Below are 6,086 nucleotides of genomic sequence, written 5' to 3' on the forward strand. Positions count from 1 at the left end.
ATTATGTGATTGACTGAACGTTTTCCATTTAGTGAACAGGCATGAAAATACGTGGAAGATAAATCCTGGATTTGGCTGAAAGCGTGGTCCAGCTAATGCTCTGGAACAATGGAAAGTCCAGGTGGACGCTGTGAAGGGAGATGGTTGTTTGAGAATGGACAGGCCGAGGAAGACTTTTTTTAAATGTTTGTTCAGGGCTTACTATGTGCCAGGCACTATTCTAAATGCAGAGGTAGACACAAGCTGATCAGGGTGGACACAGTTCACGTCCCACACAAGGCTCAGAGTCTTAATCCCCATTTTATAATCCTGGCTCTGCCACTTATCAGCTGTGTGACTTTGGGCAAGTCACTTAATTTCTCTGTGGCTCAGTTCCCTCATCTGTGAAAGGGGGATTAAGACTATGAGCCCCACGTGGGACAACCTAATTACCTTGTATCTACCCCAGTGTTTAGAACAGTGCTTGGCACATTATTATTATTATTTTACAGATGAGGGAACAGAGGCCCAGAGAAATGACTTGCCCAAGGTCCCACAGCACATAAATGGTGGAGCCGGGATTAGAACCTGGGTCCTTCTCTATCCACTAGGCCGCATTGCTGATCTCCAATGCTCAGCTCCCTGAGAAGTCAAACTTTTTCCTCATCTCCTCTTGATCCCCAGGAATTTTGGATAATCACTTTTCAGTGACCCCAGAAAACCAAGCGGGACAGAAAGGGAGTTGGATTTTCTGAACTCACTTTGATCCTGATCAGTTCTCCACGGCCCAGAAGTACAGAAAAACAGTTTGGTGATCTGAACTCCCCTTGGTCCTGATGCATTAGGATTATCAGTTTCCAATGTCCCAGGCACCACAGAAAGGGAGTTTTATGATCTGAAATGCCCTTGGTCTTTTCATGTCTTATGCTGTCGAGCCATCTCCGACCCATAGCGACTCCATGGACACACCTCTCCCAGAATGCCCCATATCCATCTGCAGTAGTTCTCGTAGTTTATCTGTAGAGTTTTCTTGGTCAAAATATGGAAGTGGTTTACTGTCACCTTCTTTCGCGCAGTAAATTTGAGTCTCTGCCCAGACGGAGTGAGTTTTGACTTGTAGCAGATTGTCTTCCACTCGCTAGCCACTGCCCAAGCTAGGACTGGAATGGGTAGGCCTCTTCTTGACTCTCCCTCCTGTAGCCGAGATTGGTAGAGAACTGAAAACTCTCCAGATGCCATTCTGAGAGGGGGGACTGTTCTTGGTCCTGTTGAATTTAGATAAGTTTTCGACAACCCTACAGGAATGGGAGTTTGATTATTTGAACCCCGTCCGGATGCAGTTAGATCAATCAATCAATGGTATTTATTGAACACTTGAGAGAGTACAGTATGACAGAATTAGCAAAAATAAACCCTGCCCATAATGAGCTTACAGTTTAATAATAATACTAATGATGGTATTTGTTATGCACATAGCATTTTCCAGGCATGGTTCTAAGCCCTGGGATAAATACATGATAAACAGGTTGGATACAGTCTTTGTCCCACATGGGGCTCACAGTCTTAATCCCCGTTTTCCAGATGAGGGAACTGAGGCACAGAGAAGTGAGGTGACTTTACTCAAGTTCACACAGCAGACAAATCGGAGAGCCAGGATTCCCAGGCCCATGCTGTAGCCTTGCTGTTTCTAGAGACAAGCTTAAAGTCTAGAGTAATTACAGTTTAGATGATCATTTTTCAGTGGCCCAGCAACACAGAAAAGGAGTCAAACAGAAATAGCTTTCTGCTGGATTCATCGTCCCTGTTGGGAAATCAGGCTGGAGGTGCTCTCTCTCTCTCTCACCAGAACCACACAGAGAGCCCGGTGCCAACTTGGGGGATTTCTGGACTGTCAGCTCAGTTTGGGCAGGGAACATGCCTTCCAACTCCATTGTATTGTGCTCTCCCAAGCGCTTAGTACAGTGTGCTGCACACAGTAAGCACCCAATAAATTCTACTGATTGATTCCTTTCAAATGGCAAGTTCTGTGGCCTAGTAGAAAGACTTGGGAGTTAGAGGTCTTGGTTTCTAATGCCGGCCCTACAATGTGTCTGTTGTGTGACCTTGGGCAAGTCAGTCAATCAATCAATAGTACTTACTGTGCTTACTGTGTGCAGGGCACTGTGCTAAATGCCTGGGAGAGAACAACACAACATTATGACAGACACATTCCCTGCCCATAGTGAGCTTACAGTCTAGAGGGGGAGACAAACATTAATAGAAATAAATGAATGACAGATATGGACTTAAGTGCTGTGGGCTGGGAGGGGATGAATAAAGGGAGCAAGTCAGGGTGACACAGAAGGGAGAGGGAGAAGAGGAAAGGGGGGCTTAGTCAGGGAAGGCCTCTTGGAGGAGATGTGCCTTTAGAAAGGCTTTGAATGTGGGGAGAGTCATTGTCTGTCAGATTTGAGGAGGGAGGATGTTCCTGGCCAGAGGCAGGACGTGGGCGAGGGGTTGGAGGTGAGGTAGGTAAGATCTAGGCACAGTGAAAAGGTTAGCACTAGAAGAGCAAAGTGTTCAGGGGGGGTTGTAGTAGGAGAGTAGCGAGGTGAGATAGGAGGGGGAGAGATGATTGAGTGCTTTAAAGCCAATGGTGAGGAGTTTCTTTTTGATGCGGAGGTGACTGGACAACCACTGGAGGTTCTTGAGAAATGGGGAGCCATGGCCTGAAAGTTTTTGCAGAAAAATGATCCAGGCAGCAGAGTGAAGTATGTATTCCCCTCTAGACTATAAGCTTATTGTGGGCAGGGATTGTCTCTCTTTATTGCTGAATTGTACTTTCCAAGCACTTAGTACCATACTCTGAACATAGCACTCAATGAATACGAATGAATGAATGATGAATGAAAGATTGGAGTGGGGAGAGACAGAAGGCTGGGAGGTCAGTAAGTAGGCTGATACAATCATCAAGGCAGGGCAGAATAAGTGCTTGGACTTGGACATGGTAGCAGTTTGGATGGAGAGGAAAGGGTGGATTTTAGTGATGCTGTGAAGGTTGAATTGACAGGATTTAGTGATTGAATATGTGGGTTGAATGAGAGAGAGGAGTCAAAGATATTGTGTGGCCTTCTGTGTTTTTGAAACTAATTTAGATGAGTATCAGCCAGGTCTGAGGAAACCAATACAGAAATGGGCAGTCCTTGGAAATGGGATGTTTCACTGTTCATTTGGCATCTACTGTTTTAACCCTGCTGAAGGGAGTTAATTACAAGAGAAAAATGAGAAAACTGTGGCTGACTAAATTCATGCCTTGATTTTTAAATACTAAGGGCAGGGAATGTGTCTACCAACTCATTTTGTAGTCTCTCAAGGGCTTAGTACAGTGCTCTGCACACAGGAAATGCTCAATAAATACCATCGATTGATAAAGGGAACGTGACACAATCACAGACTGCAAAATGATTGAAATTCAGAAGTCATTAATTCATTCAATTCAATAGTATTTATTGAGCGCTTACTGTGTGCAGAGCACTGTACTAAGTGCTTGGGAAGTACAAATTGGCAACATATAAAGGTGGTCCCTACCCAACAATGGACTCGTGGGCCTTCTTCTCCCTTTGAGGTAGAACAGGAAAGGAGTTACAATTCAGTGTTTATGTGCCACTTCCTCAATGACGCTTATGTTATTATTGAAGGAAGTTTTTCCATTTGCTTGGAGGGAACGGGATTTTCTTGGGAAATTGAAATGAAAGCTTTCAGTTGCTCTCCAAAACTGATAGTTTTTTTTTTTTTTGTCTCCTTTTGAACTGACACCCATCTTTCAAATGTAGAATTTCCGTCTGGAATGGAGAGATAACTGGTCCTTTTCTCTCCTCTTTTTCCTTTCTCTCTCTCTCTCTTTCTCTCTCATCATGTTATCGAGATAAATATAAGATAAGCAATGTGGCTTAGCGGAAAGAGCACGGGCCTGGGAGTCAGAGGACCTGGGTTCTAATCCCGGCTCCGCCACTTGTAAACTCATTCAGAGGTGGGGAATGTGTCTACCAACACCAGTGTATTGTACTCTCCCAAGCGCTTCATACAGTGCTCTGCACAGAATAAATGCCATTGATTGTTGTGTGACCTTGGATAAGTCATTTGACTTCTCTGTGCCTCAGTTATCTCCTCTGTAAAATGGGGATTCGAAATATGAGCCCTCTGTGGGACATGGACTGTGTCCAACCCAATCATCTTGTATCTACCCCAGTGCTTAGTACAGAGCCTGGCACATAGGAAGCACTTAACAAATACCATTAACAAAAACATTACCTACATATGTGCCAGTTCTTCTAATTCTCGATGCCTCCTTGTATACAGGACCACTGTCTGCTTCTGTGATGTATCCCTTGCCATATCTGTGCAGTTGCTTTCAAAGTTGTGTTGCTGACCTGAAACCTGCACACAATAAGCACTCAATAAATATGACTGATTGATGGACAGTAAAGGATCCAATCTCTGCCCTGGAGGTGCTCAGAGCCTAATGGATTGCTAAGTGCTTAGTACAGTGCTCTGCACCCAGTAGGTGCTCAATAAATACGATTGAATGAATGGGCCCAAGATAGACCGATGAAAAGCCCTTTGTGAAATTTGAGGTCACTGCAATTACACGCATTTGATTAGTGACCTACTTATCTTCCAGAGCAGTAGCTGGGGCAAGGAAACCCTCTCTGGCGAAACTTCCAAAATGTCTGGCAGCTGTTCTTCCTCATCTTGCTTTCTAGGAAAGCTGAGGAGCCCCCTCTTTCTGCATTCTGCCTCTCCCTCTGACGTGCAGAAGTGCAGTGATTGTGGTGATGTCCATTCATTCACTCATTGTCACATTTATTGAGTGCTTACTGCGTGCAAAACACTGTACTAAGCACTGGGGTAGATGCAAGCTAATCAGATTGGACCCGCAATCAATCAATTGTATTTGTTGAGCGCTTGCTGGTTGCAGAGCACTGTACTAAGCACTTGGGGAAGTATAATATAACAGTAAAAAGACACATTCCTTGACCATAATGAGCTCATGGTCTAGAGGTAAGCTTACAGTCCCCTGCTGGGATGCCTGCAATGGGGAAGAAAGCTTGTGGAGGAATTCATCCAGCGCGGAAAGCACTGTACTAAGCACTTGGGAGAGTGCAATAGAACGATAAACAGAAGATTCTGCCCTGGTGGGGGATATGGTGAGAGTCACGGGCTTCTTGGATCCTTGCCCCCTGCAGAGAATAGGGCTTGCACCTTTTCTTTCCACCAGGATGCTTACTTGACTCCCGTGATCTTCTCTGAATCTTCACATCTGCCCTCATTCATCAGCTTCCCCTATCAATGAACCCTGCAGTCACCCATCGGCCTTGTCCAGAATTGATTTAGCATCCGAGGTCACCCATGAGTGCCAACCTGATGATCTTGCATCTATCTCAGTGCTTAGTACAGTGCCTGGCACATAGTAAGTGCTTAACAAATACCATTAAAAAAAAAGGAATGTAACTGGATCACATGGGTATCCTGAGTTCCCGCAGCTTTCTACGGAAATCTTCCAAGCAAAATAAACCGAAAAAAAGTACCATAAAAAATACCCTCCGTTCAACCTTCAATCTGTATTTTAGAAATACTGAGCGAGTCACGGCAGAGAGAATTGCATCAGAATGTCTCCGTATTTCCTGACCATGTGTGGGTGTTTGATGAATGATTTTCATCAAGCCGGGAGTTCCTGGAAAAAAAAAACCAAAACACACACAAACTATGTAGAGACATCCAAAGAGGGATTTTGGAGGCTGGGCTCTGTTTGGTTTAGAGACATGCCTAAGGAAACTCATTCACTTGATTCTGAAAGCTGCTGGTCCTCAGAGAGGCCATCCTGAAGGGCATGAGCTGAAAGTCCGTGTCCCTGTAGGATAATAATAATAATAATAATAATAATAATAATAATGATGGTACTTGTTAAGCACTTACTATATGTGAAGCACTGTTCTAAGCGCTGGGGGGGATACAAGGTGATCAGGTTGTCCCACGTGGGGCTCACAGTCAATCCCCATTTTACAGAGGTAACTGAGGCACAGAGAAGTTAAGTGGCCTGCCCAAGGTCACACAGCTGACAAATGGCA

At 44.7% G+C, this 6,086-nt stretch overlaps 1 non-coding gene across 1 annotated transcript; it reads right to left on the reverse strand.

Annotated features, from left to right (window-relative positions):
• Positions 1-1,091: 1,091 nt before the first annotated feature.
• On the reverse strand, positions 1,092-1,229 carry LOC119923558. The gene has a single exon (XR_005448880.1). It is a non-coding gene; the product is annotated as a small nucleolar RNA SNORA7 (small nucleolar RNA).
• Positions 1,230-6,086: the final 4,857 nt, after the last annotated feature.

The sequence above is a fragment of the Tachyglossus aculeatus genome, chromosome 2 (assembly GCF_015852505.1).
Source record: "Tachyglossus aculeatus isolate mTacAcu1 chromosome 2, mTacAcu1.pri, whole genome shotgun sequence".
Taxonomy (NCBI): Eukaryota; Metazoa; Chordata; class Mammalia; order Monotremata; family Tachyglossidae; genus Tachyglossus; species Tachyglossus aculeatus.